General features: G+C 40.2%; 1 long non-coding RNA gene across 3 annotated transcripts in view; it reads right to left on the reverse strand.

Annotated features, from left to right (window-relative positions):
* Positions 1–19,195, reverse strand: part of LOC129709317 (uncharacterized) — a 35,828-nt gene that overhangs the window by 14,948 nt on the left and 1,685 nt on the right. Inside the window, exons 2-4 of one of the 3 annotated variants that reach the window (XR_008725495.1) lie at positions 17,456–17,564; positions 5,522–5,641; positions 924–1,867 (exon numbers count right to left, since the gene is read on the reverse strand). This is a non-coding gene — a long non-coding RNA (uncharacterized LOC129709317). Of the gene's footprint in view, positions 1–923; positions 1,868–4,440; positions 4,838–5,521; positions 5,642–17,455; positions 17,565–19,195 lie in introns of those variants that run through there. The other 2 variants (XR_008725497.1, XR_008725496.1) reach the window with 2 other exon arrangements.

Here is a 19,195-nt window from a genome sequence, read left to right on the forward strand (position 1 = left end):
CTCAGCGGGACAGGCAGCATCTCTGGAGAGAAGGAATGGGTGATGTTTCGGGTCGAGATCCTTCTTCAGACTGAAGGTCTGACTGAAAGTTATACTTCATGATGAAGAAGGGTTTCGACCCGAAATGTCACCCATTCCTTCTCTCCAGAGATGCTGTCTGTCCCGCTGAGTTACTCCAGCGTTTATATATATATATAATATATATATTCTTCCAGCTTCCGACATAGCACATTAATCGTGTCTAGCACATTAATCGTGTCTATGTCGAGTTCATAGCTCATGGACCCCTTATACTGATCATATATTCCGTGCGGCAGGTGGCTTATATTTGCCGCATCAATTACATTGCTGGAATACAAAGGAGTAGGATACAACATTCCGCATAGAGTGGTGGAGGGGAAATTTGGAATGAGAGCTATGTTTAAAAATATGGCAAGAGAATATAAAGTTTTGTATTGGCAATAATATATATATATATATTTATATATATTGTGTGTGTGTGGCTGTGTGTGTTGTGTGTGGGAAGGAACAGCAGATACTGATTTACACCGAAGTCAGATATATATATATATATAGTTTCATTGCCAATACAAAACTTTAATATTCTCTCGCCATATTTTTAAACATAGCTCTCATTCCAAATCCCCCCCCCCCCCCCACCCCACCACTCTATGCGGAATGTTGAATCCTACTCCTTTGTATCATGTGCTTCCAACAATGTCATTGATGCGGTAAATATAAGTCACCTGCCGCACGGAAAACAAGATCAGTATAAGGGGGCCATGAACTATGAACCCGACATATACACGGTTAATGTGCTATGTCGGAAGTTTGATGAATATATGATTTTCCAAAATAAATACATGGAAATAGCGTTAACAAACAAGGTGAGCAATTGGTGTCACGGGCGGGTGCAGAATCTACCATGTATTCCTTCATTGCATGTAACATGCTGGGAACGATTCCTCCCAACATTTCTGAGAAAATATCGGTGGATTTTATTCATGTTTGAGACAGGCTAGTTTAAGATGTTCAATCACACCACAGACTAACAACTTCAGAAGTAGTCTGAGGTTGACAGCTTTCCCCAGGATATATAGAAAGCGATGAGCTTATCCAGAGGCACAGCGCAGGACAAACTGGCGAACAGCAATTTCCAGGTGCACCTTCCAAAACTTGCCGTTTCTAGTCCCTTATTTTGAATGCGTGTCTCATGTCAGTTCTAAAGGTTTAAAATATCCACTCTATCATATTGATTTTGGGACTTGGCTTTTGATTGAGATTGTATCGAAGATCGGTAGGGACCAAACCTGCAATATTCGTCAAAAGTCAAGTTCAAAGATGAGTGCAGGGGAATGTACTTTGCTTTCTTGCTCCTTTGAACAACAACTTTAAGGGAATGATGTGCCTCGCCGAGAGATAAGAACACCAGATGAAAGTATTTGTTATTTACTTCACACGACACTTACTTTTCTGCTTAAAGTAATACTGAAGGGAAAGGGTGAGACGTTTGCGTTTTAAACCAAGATTCCTATACACGTGGGTAAACATATGAACCCATTTCGACTTCTGACGCCAATGTTATTCCAGTAAAAAATGTGAACTTTTGACCCCCAACCTCCCACGCGTACACCTGAAATATTTCATTTTTGTTTCGCGTTCAGTGATCCTTGTCTTGTTTGCAGAGGTAAACATTATTGCAGAGTTTACTTCAGGCACGCTTTGGGGGCAAGTTTGTATCACTCAGTACATAAACTTTGTTGCGTTTAGAGGTCATCAGGGCGGGTGACTTCTGAGGTTGTCTTGTGTGTTATCCCGAGGAAACCTTTCCGGTAAATATCCCTCTGCTTTGCTTCTGGCGAAACAACTAATAAGCACACTTAAAATTTCGTTAGTAATTACGGACAAATGAATACCACGTCAATGCATTTTTCACATACTACACATCATGCCAGTGGAATCCCTTTCTTTAACAAAACACCACTTTTCCTTTCTCCGGTGGTGTGTTAACACTCCAAGTCAAGGTTTTTACATTGATTCATATAACTGGCAGCGGTAAATCACCGCCGGACCCATTTATCTAATACACACTTAACACAGGGGGAAATTATTGTGTCACTAGGTTTCGAAAACAAAAAGAAGAAAACCGAAGAAGGGTCTAGACCCGAAATGTCACCCATCCCTTCTCTCCACAGATGCTGCCTGTCCCGCTGAGTTACTCCAGCTTTTTGTATCTACAATCGGTTTAAACCAGCACCTGCAATTCCTGCTTACACAAGAAACAACGATAGTTTCAGGAGACTCAGTGTGCTCATAGCATAGCAATATGACGACGACTCACACAGAACGATATTAACAATGTATTATTATTTTAAAGTTGGTACATGGGATTTTAGTTACAATAATCTGAAATGTTCGCCAAAGTGGAAAGGCTAAGGGAAGATGAGACGTGTAGGAAAATCCAACTCGGAATTGCTTCCAAAGGACTTGCTTGTACTTCGTGCTGCAACTCTCTATGTTGTGGAGACCTTATCAGGCTTAACACAATGAACTATTACAACAAAAAACATGTTTGGGCCACTGACGACTATTGCACTAAGCCACGCACCATCCTTTCTCAAGGCGATGCCGTCGAGTCTGGTGGCTGTAGGCAAGACGGTTGTTTGCGGGGCAGGCGGCTTCGTGTTGCACAGAAACACCCATCAGTTATATTGCTAAAGCATGACAGACACAGGGGGGCCGATCGTGGCAGTGAAGAACGCAGGAGGCGAGAAGGGGGGTATTGTATGTCTAGGAAACTCCAGCAGTTGCTGTTGTCGACCACAACTCATTCGCTATGCGAATGTGTGACCTCTGTTTCACATCCCGGGCGTGGACGATCAAACGAGGTTGATTCGACCCGCGCACACGTTTTCCCATACTTTCCCAGTGTTATCCTTACTCTTGAACCCAGGACTGCTTGGGGGCAGTGGTCGAGTTAATAAGAATAGACCGTTGCTCTGGGCGGATGACAGCCAACTTTCTGGAATACTGATTTTAGTCCGTTTAAAAGTTAAAGGGTGATAAGGGTTGTAACGATGAAGGGGAAAAAAAGCTTGCACGTCGCTATGATAATTAGCCGAAACTGCATTCACAACAAATTGTGTATCAAAGGCGTGACTAGAAACGACTGAGGAAACATCCCTGGTCAAGGTCTTACTAGTGAGTGAATGGCAGATGTCATTTAACGGTCGGGGCTCCGTGGAAAAACTAGATGAGAACCAATGAATCAATGAAATCGGGACACTTCATTGCATTTCTGATGTGTTTGTGTTACCCAGTAAACCATTAGTACAAACCCAGAGGGTCTACATTTTTATGCGACATCGCCAGTTGTTAGAGAAACAAATCATAAAATCGTGACTCGGAGATCAATTTTCAGAAACGATTATAAACCTTTCCTTTGCTATTATGGCAATGCAATCGACAACTGGTTCAGGATATCTGTGATGTAATGTGATTCCGTCTTGCACAGGTCGTCCTCCAAATACTTGCATGAAAAGACAACGAATGCCCAGTCAAATCCCTAAGTGCAAAACCCACGGCAAGCACGTTTCCATCTTTGAACCGTGCTAATGCAATAACAATTTCTAATTCATCAGTTCTTGAATTACAGCAACGACGCCATCTAATAGCTTCAACAAAATTCGTGGTGTTATGAAGTTTAACCGACCGTGGGTAAAAAGGCAACCCTTTAATAAAAATCTAGTTTTCATTCTTATGGAATGAAATTTTATACCGAGGTGAGGAATATATGAAAGTGATGTTTCAGTGGCACAAGACTTCTGACATAGAAATCTATCGAGGGATCGCACAAATTGGACACTGGAGCCAGTTTGGCAGTTAATAATTGATTGGACAGTATATTAGTTCGGAGCCAGGAACTGCTGCCCGACGACGTCTTCACTGCGTCTAAACTGGTCAACCCCTCTCTCTTCCTATGTGTCTCTGTTTATCCCCATGTCTGACACCCTGTCTCCCAGTCTGCCCCTCTCTCTTTCTCTCTCCGTCTTATGAGAGGACGGGGGAAGGGACGCCGGCGGGAGGGTCCCAAAGGTCAGCCAAATTATGTTTTCTCCGCTGAGACCATTAAATCTGTGTATGGTTTAATAATGATTTGAATGGTTAGTGGAACCCTTAAGTGCCAGTTCCAACATCCGATTACTTGAACGACGTGCATTAAAATATCACAGAATTACATGCACAAAGCAGACAGCTCAGAGGGTACTTTATGTTTCGGGTACATAACACATATTCGGCAAGCTTCTGCGATAGCTTCTCATTTGACACGAAACCTTTTAAAAGCTTGATATAATTGAACCCCCACCCCTCCAAATTCACTACATATTAAGGACGAAGTACTATTTCTTTCATAGACACAAAATGCTGGAGTAACTCAGGCAATATCTCTGGAGAAAAGGAATATGCGACATTTTCAGACCCGAAACGTGACCTATTCTTTTCCTTCAGAGATGCCGGCTGACCCGTTGGTTACCCTATCATTTTCTGTCTATTGTTTAAGAAGGAACATCAGATGCTGGAAAATCGAAGGTAGACAAAAGTGCTGGAGAAAAACTCAGCGGATGCAGCAGCATCTATGGAGCGAAGGAAATAGGCAACGTTTCGGGCCAGCGTCTGCAGTTCCTCCCTGTACTGTTTCCTTGAGTTGAGTTTCAAACCTTTAACTCCATCCAATTTGAACGTGTATTATATATCCCAACGAGTCATACTTTACATGACATTTTCTCAACAACTTATTTCTGAGAGATTCCTGGCTGCTGAGTAGAAGAAATTGGGCCTGAAATTGAAATATGTTAAAGTAAACATGGCGAGTAATGGGATAGCAGCGAGTAGCAAAAGCCAAATGCGAATTGGGGTGGGATTACTGCCAACCAACGCAGTGTAGGGCACCAAAGACGGAAGCCCACCCGTCAAAGCTATGTATCTTATATCAACTAGAAATATGATGTTAAGTATAGAATCCGAATGGCGGTTCTGGTTAGTTTCAATTGGGAGCAATGTTTATGGTGATTTCACTCAAAACAGACCCCAGAGTTATCCCTTCACGTTCCAGGGCTACCTTCAAATATCCTCTAAACTACAGGGCACCCACCCACGTGCGTTGAAGGGACGGGCCGCCAAATAGAGGGAGGCAGAACAGAATCTGGTGTAGATTTCTCTCGTAGCCAAGATTCACATCAATTCAAATTTGATGATCTCCCATCCTGCCTGACTGTTGCTAGCCTGTGCATTCTCATCCGCTCACGTTCGCCTTCAGTAACTCGTTTCACATTCTCTGATTCCCTTTCCCTCCCTACCATCAACTATATCCAGTTGCATTCTCTAATATATATCTTCTTTTAAAAAGGGTTTTGTCCCTGTTCTAATTATCCTCGATTAACTACTTCATCGACACCGTGAGGTTTGCTGTTGTCACATGCATAGCTTCAAAGTTACCGGTCCGCCTACCGAGGATTCTTACCAAATAGGGCGCCTATTGTAGGGAGAAATACTGAATGCGCCTTTGTAACTTTGAACTGCGCGTCCAAGACAACGATCATCATGCCTCCACTGTCAATTTCAAAATCAGGAAGTTTAAACCCTGATAAATACAAGAAACAAAACAAATATAAGAAACAAAATCAAAAAAATGAAATGTTTCTCACAACCCACCCCCAGAGTGATAGCGTTTCAGCCATTTTAGTGAAAACTTTGAGTGTGGCTGTTTTATGATTTTAAAACGCCACATGTTTACTCCCCGCTAAACATAAAACATCAAAGGTTCATTCTAACAATGTCCACTCACAATAACGTGTAGGATTTATTCACTTTGTTGGGCTTCTTTGCAGATTTGAGTTATTTATACACACAAATAAAACCGTGGCCCTCGACGTTGGTCTTCAAGTAAGGGCGTTGAATAGATTGTTCTAGTTAATAAGTTGTGGATTAAACGGCGGGATTTTAATTTGTTGTGTTGAAATTGCCTTATCATGTTGCACTCTGTCGAGACTCGTGTCCTGGCCCTGGTCCCTCCCACATATTCGCCAACACAAAAGTCACTTTATCTAGTGGGATGGTGTGAAGCGTGCGTGTTGCGTTTCTCTTATCTTCAGCTCCCCGCAGTGGGGGGAGGGGGAAAGGGCGGAGTGGGGTGGCAAGGTGTGGAGGTGCCTTACAGCAGACTGGAAGGGCGGAGTTTGCTACGACTAGACAGTAGCACAAATATAGCAACATACCCGCAGTTGTCTGTTTTCTGTGACCAATATTGCAAGCATTTGAAATGACCATCCTCAAATAAAGACTTGTACTGAATAAAGAATCCCCCGGTATTTCTTCGTACGCAAATGCCCAGAACTCTCCCCAGAATACTTAACAAGAAAAAACTACAGTTAGCATTAGCGGTGAAAATAGACACAAAACGCTGGTAACTCAGCGGGATATGCAGCATTTCTGGAAGGGAGGAATGAGCGACGTTTCAGGTCGAGACCCTGCTTCACGCTGAGAGTCAGGGGACAGAGAATCGAGAGATATAGACAGCGATATATAGAAATACAGACGAAACGAATTAATGATATGCAAAAAAAAGTAACGATGTGACCCGAAACGTCAACCATTCCTTCTCTCCAGAGATGCTGCCCGCCCCGCTGAGTTACTGCAGCATTTTGTGTCTATCTTCGGTATAAACCAGCATCTGTAGTTCCTTCCTACACTCCCAAGCGTTAGCGGCGAATGAGGACAACGCTCTGATGTTACTTGGAACAATAAACACTTAAGCAAATAAGTTGCATTTGACATTAAAATATAGCAGTTGATTTGCATTTGTTTCAATTTATTAACGTATCGATCTGCAGAAGGACTTAGGTGATGACACCATGTTAGTTACTTTGTTAAAATATTCTGGTTAAAGATGTCGAAATCCTTATGAGTCAGAACTGAGAGGTGCAAGATTCCTTTCGGATATAACTATGTCATTTCAACAAAGACCAAAACGTGGTCTGTATTCCTGATAGGAACGTGGTATTCTAAATTATTTAGGAGAAAGTACACCCATCGCTTTTTGATAGTTATACCATTCAAAATAGCGAAAGTTAAAACATTTGGATTAATTTTACAAGTAAGATGTCCTTGTCCTTGTAAGATGTCCTTCTAATTGCGCTGGGGATGGAGGCGCGGGGCAGAGAAGACAAAATACGGCACTTGCAAATATATATAACTGACGGCTGGTCACTTATATCATTGATGTTCTCAAGGAACACAGTAACAAGCTGCATATCTGCGAAGAAGCCATGAATGTGACTATAGTCAAGTACTTTCGCATTCTCGTGTGTGTGTGTGTGTGTGTATGTGTTTGCGTGTGTGCGTGTGTATGTGTGTGCGTGTGTGTGTGTTTGCGTGTGTGTGTGTTTGTGTTTGTGTTTGTGTGTGTTATAGATCTTGATTGCAGGAGTGATACAATTACATCCTGAGGAAGTTTACCGGACTGCAACTTTAGTGTTTTTCTTTAAAGCTCCTTTTTATGCAATTTCTGCAGAACTAAATACATGTTAAAAGTGAATGTTTTTATGTCAAAATGGTGCTAAGAAAATCATATTAATAAATTAACTCCGCGGTTGATCAGTAGGTCGAAACGTGTTCATCTTTTTTTTTAAATCAAAACAACACCACAACAAGGGTTTCTTTAGGTAGACAAAAATGCTGGAGAAACTCAGCGAAGGAAATAGGCAACGTTTCAAGCCGAAACCCTTCTTCAGGCTGAAGAAGACATTTCTTTAGATCAGTTAATAAAGAGGCAATTTCGTAATGGCTTTTTTCTACTTTTTAGGAATCTATTATCAACACTTCACTTAAAATTCTACAAGCATGAAAGTTGCGAATACTTGGTCGATTTTGCCTAGGTTTGTCCACATTACATATTTATGCCCTTTAATGTGGCTTGGTCACGACATAGTGTACAATACAATGTAAGCTCTGCCACATCCAATCTTGGCATTGGAGTATTATCTATTATTATTTTTCAAAAGCCCAGGGTTGCTGGCTTAGTAGCACATTCAACAGTTATGGAAACATTGGTAACTGTTTCATCGATATGCAATATGCTGAAAACACTATTTTCTCCAGCTAAATAATAATTGGAGCTGATTGATTTTTTTTTCTCTATTGGAGAGACAAATATTAGAAATAAAACCGTCCAAATTCCCGATCAAGATATTTATTAATTATAGATTATTTACGTTTCCTCTGGTTTTCTCGCGATAAACTTTACCGCACTTTTTGTGGGCATGTTTGATGTAGTGGATATTTATTACAAAAATATATGTGGCTGGTCAGTTTGTTTATAGCAGTTGCCTCTTTTCCGCTCGCCCCCATTCACACATACACATGCACAGATATACACACATATATATATATATATACCTCCAATTTATGCAAGTGGCGTGAATTATAAACCTTTCATTCGTTTTTCTGTTCACAGAACTTCTAAGGTAGTTTGTTTTAAGTTGAATTCATCATTAACACATTGTAGACTGATTTTTATTAATTAATATATTATATAAAAATAAATTATAAATTAAGCCCCTTTTCATGAACAAAGTAAAATACGCATTTGTTTTTTTTAACTATCAGTCCTTAAAAGCTGAATAACTCTTATTTACTGGTTTACCGCCAGCCGGTAGATTACTGGTTGTTCTGTTTAAGCGCCCTTTAAATTAGTGATAAAACAGTGAAGTCGTGTGAGTATAAATATTCATTTGTATTGAATGTATAGGTGGATCAGCAAGTGACATTACCAGAAAAAATAGACCAGCCTTTACTAGGATTACAGGAACGATATCTTTATCGCTGCAAAATTCCAAAGCTTTGGTGAAAGTGGTGAGCAGTGAGTTTGGTCGGAATGGGATCGGCCGAAGGTACTTGGAAATGGGTTTCGGGGAACACATTTCTCAAACGACCAGATATTTACGAGGACATATCATTTATTGAAAAATAGCTTGAAAATAAATCATTCAGCGCGTTCTCGTGGAAAAGCAAGCTGTCTTCGAATTTGAGTGCCTTGGTAAATATTTGAAGGGAACGTTTCAAAAGGTGTAAAGCAGTTAAATAAATATGAAGCGTTTTATGAGATTATGGCTACTCGCGCTGGTCAAAAGAAAAGTCCAGAATGTTTGGTGAAGACTTATGGTGTAATGTCGGGTGTTGTTTTCTTGAATTTCTTAAACGACGGTGACAGTGGTACATTAGTTTCTCTAGCCCCTCATGCGCTTACTGATCCGGAACGGTCTGGTCTCGCCTAATGGAATCATTAGGCTACCTGTGTGTGAATACGGTGGCTGAGTGGCCTGGCTCCACTTTGACCAATATGATGAATGTTTTCAGCAGCCTTACGGGATGGTAATAGCCCTTGCGAAATGGGAATGTGTGCACTGCGTACAACAGATGCGACCCTTTGGATCTGTAGTTGAACAGGATTCCTTTGGCGTCTGGTTAATATCTGTCACTGAACTGTCCAATGATCTGAGCTTTGGGGTGATTGTGTACGAGTTATTTGTTTGGGGTAGCTTTAACATAGATCACTATTGATGCTGTCGAAACAAACGCCCTCTTACTGGTAATAATGATTTAGCTACATCCCTTAGCATTCACCAACTATGGCAAAATAACACAATTGTGGCACGCATTTAAACACAAATATTAGTTTCTTTCGTTGTTCTAGTTTCTGGTGATAAAACGATACGCGTGTCATTAAGTTGTTTTGATCATCTCGTCAATTTAAACTTACAAAGTAAGGCTGATGAGTCCCAGACAGACTGGCACCAGTGGTCATCTCTGTAGGCAATAGTGCTGTCAATTCGAGCCATGGGACAGGTGTAAATCTAGCTGACATTCCACATTTCCACCCTGGGTCCTTACCTGAAGCTAATCTCATTTATTACTGGTAGCGAAACGAGTACATTTTTAACACGTTAATCACGAGACGCACTCCGAATGGTGATAATAAAGGCGCTGCCTAGATGGGAAAGACAGCGTTGCTAAATGCGGCCCGGTTGTACCTAGGACCAGTTACCTGTGCAACCCATCACCCGCTTTTACCTGGAATGACACATTAACAACCAATAGTAAAACTCATTGTTTTCCTTCTTGCTAATATAGCGTTGGATAGATTTTTGTTGTTCTTTAAAGACATGGGATTGATAAGAGTTTTTGTTTTGCAGAATAAAAAGGAAGTAACATTTCGAGGAATTCAAGTACTCACTTTATAGAATCCAAATGTTAATTTTCTTTATTTGGAGTTAATGCGCTTTTTCATGCTGCCATCCAAAATGATTTCCTTTTTTTTCTTGTGCACACCATTTCCCAACTAGAAAAGACTGAAGTGGTTAATGTTTTCTGATGCCTTTTATTTGATTATTTAGCTTGAATGAAAAAAAAGTAGCGTTAAAAGTAATGATTTTCCAATATAAATCATTATTTTATTGTTAAATTATTTTAACTTTAGTTTCTGTCTTCTTTTGGTTTTTGACATCGGAGATAGTTCAGTATTGGACCAGTTAGTTACACAAAGTAACTTTCATAATAGTGTCCCGAGTTAAAGCCAGTTTAGCGTTCTGTCGTTAGGACAACGTTCATTTATATAAAGTTATATGTCTCTAACATTTATCACGCTCGTTATTAGATTCTCAACTATTGTTGTTATCGTATGGGTCGACTGAATTTTTAAGTAATCAGATATTTTAAACTTAAGATTCATGCGGACTAATAGTTGCATTTGACTAATTTCAAAATCCTATACATATTCAATTAAGCGGTTGTGCTGGTAAGACTGGTGTCCATTAGTCCGAAGAAGGGTCTCGACCTGAAACGCCACCCGTTCCTTCTATTCAGTTATGGTGCCTGTCCTGCTGAGTTATTCCAGCATTTTGTCTCTTCCATTAGTGTGACCTGATTTCTCCCTCACAATGTTCATCGACTCACCCTTCCTCCCTCACCCACCCACCCTCAATCACGGCACCCCTCCCCACATTATGCACCCACACATCCCACCCGGTGGAACTGCCCCCCTCCCCCCACGTGCATTTATCTGAAATTGATCACACCTTATCCATACTACATTGTGATAAGCAAAGCATGAAACGTTGCACCAGACCTTTGCTAGTGTTGTATTACAAACAAGAGTCTAATTACATCTCCGACACAAACACCGCACGTATCAGGGCACAAGGTCCCTAACTATGCTACAAGTCCACTACGTAAAACCGTTGGGGGAAATATATATTTTGACGCTCTAGAAATGAGTAGTTGGCGAAATAAAAGGTTAAAAGAAATGCAACATTCTTATTGCAGTTAAACTGCAAAAAGTCTTTATTTGAATCAAGTTACTTTGCGTTGAAAGAAAACTATAACCACGAGTGCGAGCGTTGTGAGTGCCGATGTTGATTATGAATCGTTCTCAAAGATGTGCTCAGGCATGAGATAATGAGGGCCGTGATCGCCCAGATCCCTTTACCTTTTCCCAGGATTGAAGCTGTCGCCAATGTACAAAACGACAGTGTAACAGTGCACCACGCTACTCACATCCAATTTGTTCTGTACAAAAGCTGATCCCCAAATCCGCACTAACAAAGCGGTACTCGGAGACACATCATATAATGTTCAATGTTATTCATTTTCTACTAATTAACTGGAATCCCACCTTTTCTCATATAGTCTCCAATTAATGTGCAATGTATGTCAGAGGTCGTTAGACTTCCAGTAAACCTTTGTTGAGATTTTGGCTCCCTCTCTATATTGATCTTATTAGGGCATTTCTTCTTCGCGCAAAAGGCCGTGAAGAGATTTTTTTCCCCCACTGCCTCGGTCTTTAACTTGAAGCGTTGATAATAGGATTCGTGTCTGGGCTCAAAGTTTAAAGCAATGTCGTGGTTGTTTGCTGGGTAGGTCAAAACACAACACAGCAGAGTGATTTGCCATTCGGATAATATCCGGTACAGCCAAACAATTTTCAGTTGAAGCAAATCTAATTAACACGGAGATAATTTAGATTCAACCATACGAATATAAAGTATAATTTATGTTACATATGCCTTATGAGCCACAATACTAATGCATTTAATTAGCACAAAATATGAGTCGAACACTTCAAACTCAGCTTTGCCTCGAATGTCGCATGTTCTAATTAACAGACAGCTTATCTGTATATAGGAGGGGGTGAAACAACAGAATGTGTTTCAAAAGATCATTTCTCGTGGCGAGGTTACAGTGATAGAAAGGCACCACTGGGGAAACTGAGACCAAAAAAAAAATGTTTTTTTCTCTATTTTACCCTTTCAGCTATCGGGCCAGTCTAACGTTATAAAATAGATTTTCCAGACTGCCCTGACGTTAGATTGAGAGCGCACGACCTCTGAATTGATTAAGGCTAACCCGACGAAAATGACATTACGTAGGCTATTCGATCAGTTTTGCTTCTAATGCACAAGAATCCTACCAAAAAAAAAACAAGCACGTCAGGACGAAATACATGACCGTGTAGTCGCAGCCTGACTTCACTAATGGTGGGATTTAAAACTTATCTTTGAAACTGTTGCTGGTCAGAATTCCAAACTATGAAAACCATGGAAGGTTTAATTATAATGTTATAATTTGAGGTGTTGAAGCCGCCAGCCTCTACTTTAAACATTTCAATTGAAACGGTTAGAAAAATATAATTAATCAGTTTGATTGACGCTCATATATCATCGGTGCAACTAAATAGCCCCATGGAAATTATTGTCACACTGGCGAAAGGCGAACCTACAACACAGAAAGTGAACTTCGGGTGAACTTTTTTGTATAGAATGAGCCCTTGCATTAAAACTAGAACCCGTAAGTGCACGCCTGATATGGGCAGTGCACACGGGACAGTAGCTAGATGAGAGTGCTTATTTATTTTTGTTTTTTCTCGCTCATGTTTAATTGACAGTTGGGTAAAAATAAAGCAAAACTTGAATATTTTGCAAAAATCCATTATTATTGTGATCGGATATGAATATTTTTTTTTCAGACTAATGGCAGGAATGGTTCTTTAAGCGTAGAAGTAAATCTACCTTTCGCTTGTGAAATTCTGGGTTGAGAAAACAGGAAACTTCAAGACAGCGCCATCAAGCGATAGGCGGCTGTTATTTCTCAAGGGAGCAATTTGGCCTGCGCGGTATCACAGGATATTCTAGAGCTGTTCTTTGCATCAGGAGATTTAAAGCGACCCCCCACCCCCCAATTTACCCAAGCAAGCATATTCCCGTTTATCAATCATTTGTACCTGAGATATTATTTTAATATATTATTTAAAATCACCGAATCAGTGGAAATAGTTCCAATGTCATTTTAGTATTTGCAGGGTAATATTTGCATTCCTTTCAACTAGAAAAAAAAAACCCATTATTAACCTTTTCCTAATATGACGGTGACATGCTTTTGTTCTCACTGGCTACAACTATTTTAGCCGTGTAAACTCGAATCGAGGTGTTTCTTTTCAGCAACACACCGCGACCTGATGCACTTAAGAAGTGTGCAGTTATATATGTCACACTTCTAAACGACCTATATTTACACCTGCCGAGTGATGATGGACCTAAGTGCATTGCAATTATGTGAATTGTAAATCTTTTCCGCATGTTTTAAAAAAAAAACAGGAGGATCATCTGTGTTTAATAAATCCTATCAACACGCCCTGCAACAAACAATGCGGCGCGCACAGATCACATTGTTTTAGACAATTTACGTAAAGAAAGATATTGATGGTCAGTGCTGTAAAGGGGGGCACAACGGGTATTCTTCGTGGGTTTTGGGCGTGTAAATTCCGGCAAAGGCCCCTTCCTGGTTTCACAAAGTTATCTATGATAGCAGGTAGATTACTCCTAACTTCACCCGTCTCTCCTGTTCCCTCTCCCCCACTGCATTTAACACTTCAACTTGATGCACAATACAGATGCTTCAGTAGTTCATTGTTAAAGTTAGCACCGTCTTTTAATGGTGTTAATATATTCAGCACGCGCGCTAATTCGTTCTGGGAATTAGTAGCTAATGGTCACCAAAGGTATACAATCGTCCCCTTCCACCCCTTGCTCACGCCAGGCGCCCTCTTGCTTACTTGCATTGTGAGCGTGAGACTGTAGTTAAAGGCTCGTTTAGATCATATTCGCATGTTTACTTAAAGCACATGAATTACCGTCCTATTTGTGTTCTGCCTTTTTTTTAATGGTTGGGGGTAGCATCGGGTCCACAGCGCGGGCAAATCATGTTAGCAGCATATTTCATTTACATTTGTGGTGACTTAAACGGCATTTAAGTAGCAACTGATAAAGTTGTGATACACTCTGCTCTCGCTCGGTGAAAGCGCTGCAATATACTTCCAACGTCAGTACTTATGATATGAAAAGAGATAGGCGGTGTCAAAATGTAAACAATCAGGAATGAACTGTACTGGGCCTGGCTGTTTATAGTCATTTTCTTAGAATTATTTAAATCTTTGCAATCATCTGATTATATTATTGAAATTGGCGAAGGGAGGCTTACTCGGTAAACTCGGTGTAATAGTGCAAAACGGAACAACATGCCTATCAGGTGCAAAGAAAAAAATTGCATCAATTATCCAGGCAGCTCAAGTCTCTCAGGGTACAGCCAGATACCACCTCTGGCCACAACTGGTTAAAATGCATCTTAAATCTCTGTGCAAGACTATTTAACATTTCACAAGTTGTTCAAATATTCCCAAGCATTTCATTATTTATTATACCATATTTATGAAACTTGATATATTATTTGTGGATTTCTCAAAATGCATGTTATTTCCCTACCTGTTGATATTTGAAGGCACTATAATAAAATTAATGTTTAATTACTCAAGGTAAGAAAGAGAAATGCTCCAAATTTGCAGATTAGTACGTTTATTTGCTTATTCGCTCCAGTTATAAAAAACAAAGATTGGGTAATATTTATCCAAACAAATTAAACAAACCAGCATGTTATATTTGATGCTATCCACTTATTCAGTCTTATTCTTCTTCAAATTATGGTAGACAAAAACAAATCCCACATTTTGTGTCTGTCTTCTGTATTTATTCTATCTCACTTCAATAAACTGTTCTGAATTAATTAAGTCAACATATATTTTCACTTTGAACTTGTTTGATATGTGCTGCATATTCTTAGCCATTTACTCTAACAAATACAATAATTATTCATTGATGATGTGCAGAGGATTAATAAAGGATGCGGCAACAATCTTTTACATAAAAATATCTGAAGTACGTTTTTAGTATGTTGGTTTTGCCTTTAATTAATTATCATTAATTCTACCTCAGCTGCGCCAATGGGCATTGCAACAATTACAGCAATGTCAAATGGTGTCACAGTGGTAGAAGCAGTTTATTCCCATATGTGCTTGGAACACATAAAGGACCAACACATATCACAACATTGTAAATAAATGGACAGAAGTAAGGAGAGAGAGAGAGAGAGAGGGGGGTGGTGGTGACTGGGGGCAGAGAGAGAGAGAGAGGGGGGTGGGAGAGAGGAGAGAGAGAGAGAGAGAGAGAGAGGGGGGGGGGGGAGGGAGAGAGAGAGAGCGGATAAAGAGAGAGAGAGAGAGAGAGAGAGAGAGAGAGAGAGAGAGAGAGAGGAGAGAGAGAGAGAGAGAGAGAGAGAGAGAGAGAGAGAGAGAGAGAGAGAGAGAGAGAGAGAGAGAGAGAGAGAGGAGAGAGAGAGAGAGAGAGAGAGAGGAGAGAGAGAGAGAGAGAGAGAGAGAGAGAGAGAGAGAGAGAGAGAGAGAGAGAGAGAGGGGGGGGGGGGGGGGGGTTAAGATATATTTCCACTGTTCATATATAGATATCATCCAACTAAATACAGTTAGAACATCGCCTTACACGAGGCAAAAGTAAATTAGTGGTTTCACCTTTCATTGCCATGTCTATACATTTTTTAAATAAATGTCAGACTTTTTGCAGCAAAGCTTCCTACAAAGAATACCAGTGGTAATGCAGTGTTACCACAGATGTCAAAATAGTGAACAATGCTACCTGTCTAGAGGAAGCATTTGAATGAGACATGTAACAAGTCCCATTGCAAGCTTTTTGGTGCATGGATATGTTCAGAAATATCTGAATAGCATTCTTCATCATGCTGTTGACAAATAGTTTCAAGATTATATGGTATTTACATTATATGTTGGGAAGTAAGATGAACTTACTTCCTTGAATAAGGACATTAATGCTGGTGGGGAGCCAATGGTCAATTCTTTAATTAAACTCATATTCTATTGGATAAGAAAATTACACAGATAGGAGGCACTTGCAAGATAAGCTTGCCTCAATAACTTTACTTGAGCAATTATTCCTTACATTTTTAACATATATAATATTTATCAGTGTTGATACCATGTTACTAATTATTCACCAGTTAGAGCACAGAGGGTGGGTTTGATTAAGGTATCATTCTTGCTTATTATCAGGGCATCAGGCTTAAATAACATGATCTTGATCGTAATATATGGCAAGAGACCTCATGAGTAATTGGAATAAAATAGATTTGATATTTTTTTCTTACACAGGCTAAGATCTAGTGCACACATTTCGGATATGGGGCTCCTTGCTTTTGCTTCAACTCAATTGGATTGGTTGCTTACATTTCCAGACATGCAATAGTCAGAAGGAGATTAATATTTCAACATCGGCAAGGTTTAATTGCCGAAGCTTCTGTGAGAAGCTGCTGAAAACGGTTGCTAGTGTCAGGCAGGGTGATTCAGTGAACAGACAAAAATGTAAAGTGTTTGGTGGAACTGAAATCAGAGGCAAACTCCACCAAGTAATATGCAATTACAAAGCGTTGCTATCTGAAAACAAAATTGCAAAATACATTTGGCAAAGCACTTTACTGAGGTAAAAAATGAAAAAAATAAGTTAGCTATTTAAAAATCACACAAATTATTGTTGGTAAACCCACACCAAACACCAGTCACTCTTTCTGCACTTATTACGCCTTTTTGTTGTAAGATGAGTCGAGACACCCCCGTCGAAAAAAAAATTACATCTATTGATCCCTATAGCATGTAAAACATCTGCTTAAAATTTGCTTAGTTAAAAACAATCACCAATAATTGCTGTCAGTTCCAAGAGAGCGAATGCCTACAATGCCATGTGTACCTCTGAGCTGCCCCGTGCTAGTAACTACATTACCAAATGCGTATCAGAGAAGGTTTGCTTCAATCTCCACCGCATGACGAAAGCACCGCAAAAGATTACTTTATGCTCACTGCATCTGTGTGCGTGTGTGAGTTCTGTCACCACTTACCTTCCAAAAATCAATCTAAGAATTTCAACACAAGCTGATTGGTGCGACTTTAAAATACAATTTGATGGTAAAATGAGATTTAAAAAAAAGTCACCTTGCCGTTTAAAGTGGTAGGTCTTGTCATACACGATCTACGGGCAACGCATCAGCAATAATGTTGCCGGCAGTTCTTAATGTATCAGCCCTTTCTTTGCACAGCGGTTCTGTAGCAAAAAGCACACAAAGAAAGCATTGATACAGTAGTTAGTTACCTTAAATAAGTTACGCACGGAAACTCCACTTAGTTAAATTTCCACAAGAAAAAAAAAATATTTTCGACTGTCATCTCATCGCAATGTCCAAATCATGATTTGGTTTAAAACGTGATTAGGACTGTTATGCTTAGATAAAAGGACGTTGGGCATTATCCAAAGGCTACTTGGATATTTCGCCAGAAAACATGTTCCTAAATGAAAATTGACAAACTGATGATCACACGTAACGTTCGGCGGTTTGTGAAAGGCTTAAACCAGCTGGCGTCAACATCCGTCTCTGGCCCAAAAATAATGCAGCAGACTCTTCCAGAGAACGTGAGACAACTGTTGACAATTGGGACAAAATTCGTGCCTTGCCACTAAATTGGTGGATCGATAATTGAAGTGGCTGTCAAGAGAACAGCGAGCTCGGATCGAGCGGTGTTTCTTTCTAATGACGACCCCGAGGAGAACACTTCTCGCAGAAGTTAGAAATTAAGTTCATGAACTTTATCATAACTGTGAAGTTTTTTTTACAGCGTCGTTTGGAAAGAACCAGGAAGCGTTTAGTTGTCGGGGGAAGGATACACACGAGTACAACGATTAGCAGGCGTATAGCAGGGGGAGATGTGTGGTCACTTGGACAATGAACGGGGCTGGTTTGATAAGGGGAAGGGGGAAAGTGCAGTAAAAGGCGAGAAGGGCAGTGGGAGCCTGAAAAAGACAACGAGATTAACAGACTGAAGACAGAAAGTGAGATCGCACTGGGAGTCGGCAACAATAAGGACGTTCAAAGATGAAGGCCAACTCCGAGTTGCATGCAAACTGCCATTTATTATGCAATATGGCAGATGCCGCTCCAATGTGTTGCAACAGCCATTACTGCTGCCTTTAGTTCAAAGCAGAACATGAAGTACGTGCATGAAAAATAGTTATTTCAAAGGACAACGGGTAGAGAATATCTACAATAAATTATTATTGACAGACGTCCCAATGTAGTATAAACAAATGTGCTGATTATATCTGTTTTGTTGCCTTGCAACAGTTTCTCAGACTTCCAGCGTACATGGCGTACATATACACGTTGATAACATGTAATACATCTATAATTTGGCGGGTCATCTGTTTAATATGAACTTTGCAACAATTACGCGGGTGCTAAAAGTAAGTTATTTTTACTGGTGTGAATTCGCGTTTATTTTAATATTTGGATTACCGCCACACGCTAGAGTATATCTCGCACCTGCATTGATATAGGATTACAATAGCGGTCAGTTCATTACAACTGGCCGTCAGCAGAATAACAAAAGGCGCCGGCCGCAGTGTAAACTTATTTAGCAACACGTTCGGTTCGATTGTAATGGCTCGCGAATGGACTGAGAAGTTTCGGAAGGAATAAGCATGTCATCGGCACTGGTTGGACCTCACACATACCAACAGAATATTTACAAGAAACTTGCCAATGTAAACGTGACCGCTCCCTCAGATAAACAGTAATCAACAAACCTCTGTATCATTTCGAGCTATAGCTCTGTCTGCATATAGTTAATGAAGTGAGGTGTCTGGTTGCCCAGCCACTTCAGAGCCGTTTGGTGCTGGCG

Source organism: Leucoraja erinacea, chromosome 25 (assembly GCF_028641065.1).
Source record: "Leucoraja erinacea ecotype New England chromosome 25, Leri_hhj_1, whole genome shotgun sequence".
NCBI lineage: Eukaryota > Metazoa > Chordata > Chondrichthyes > Rajiformes > Rajidae > Leucoraja > Leucoraja erinaceus.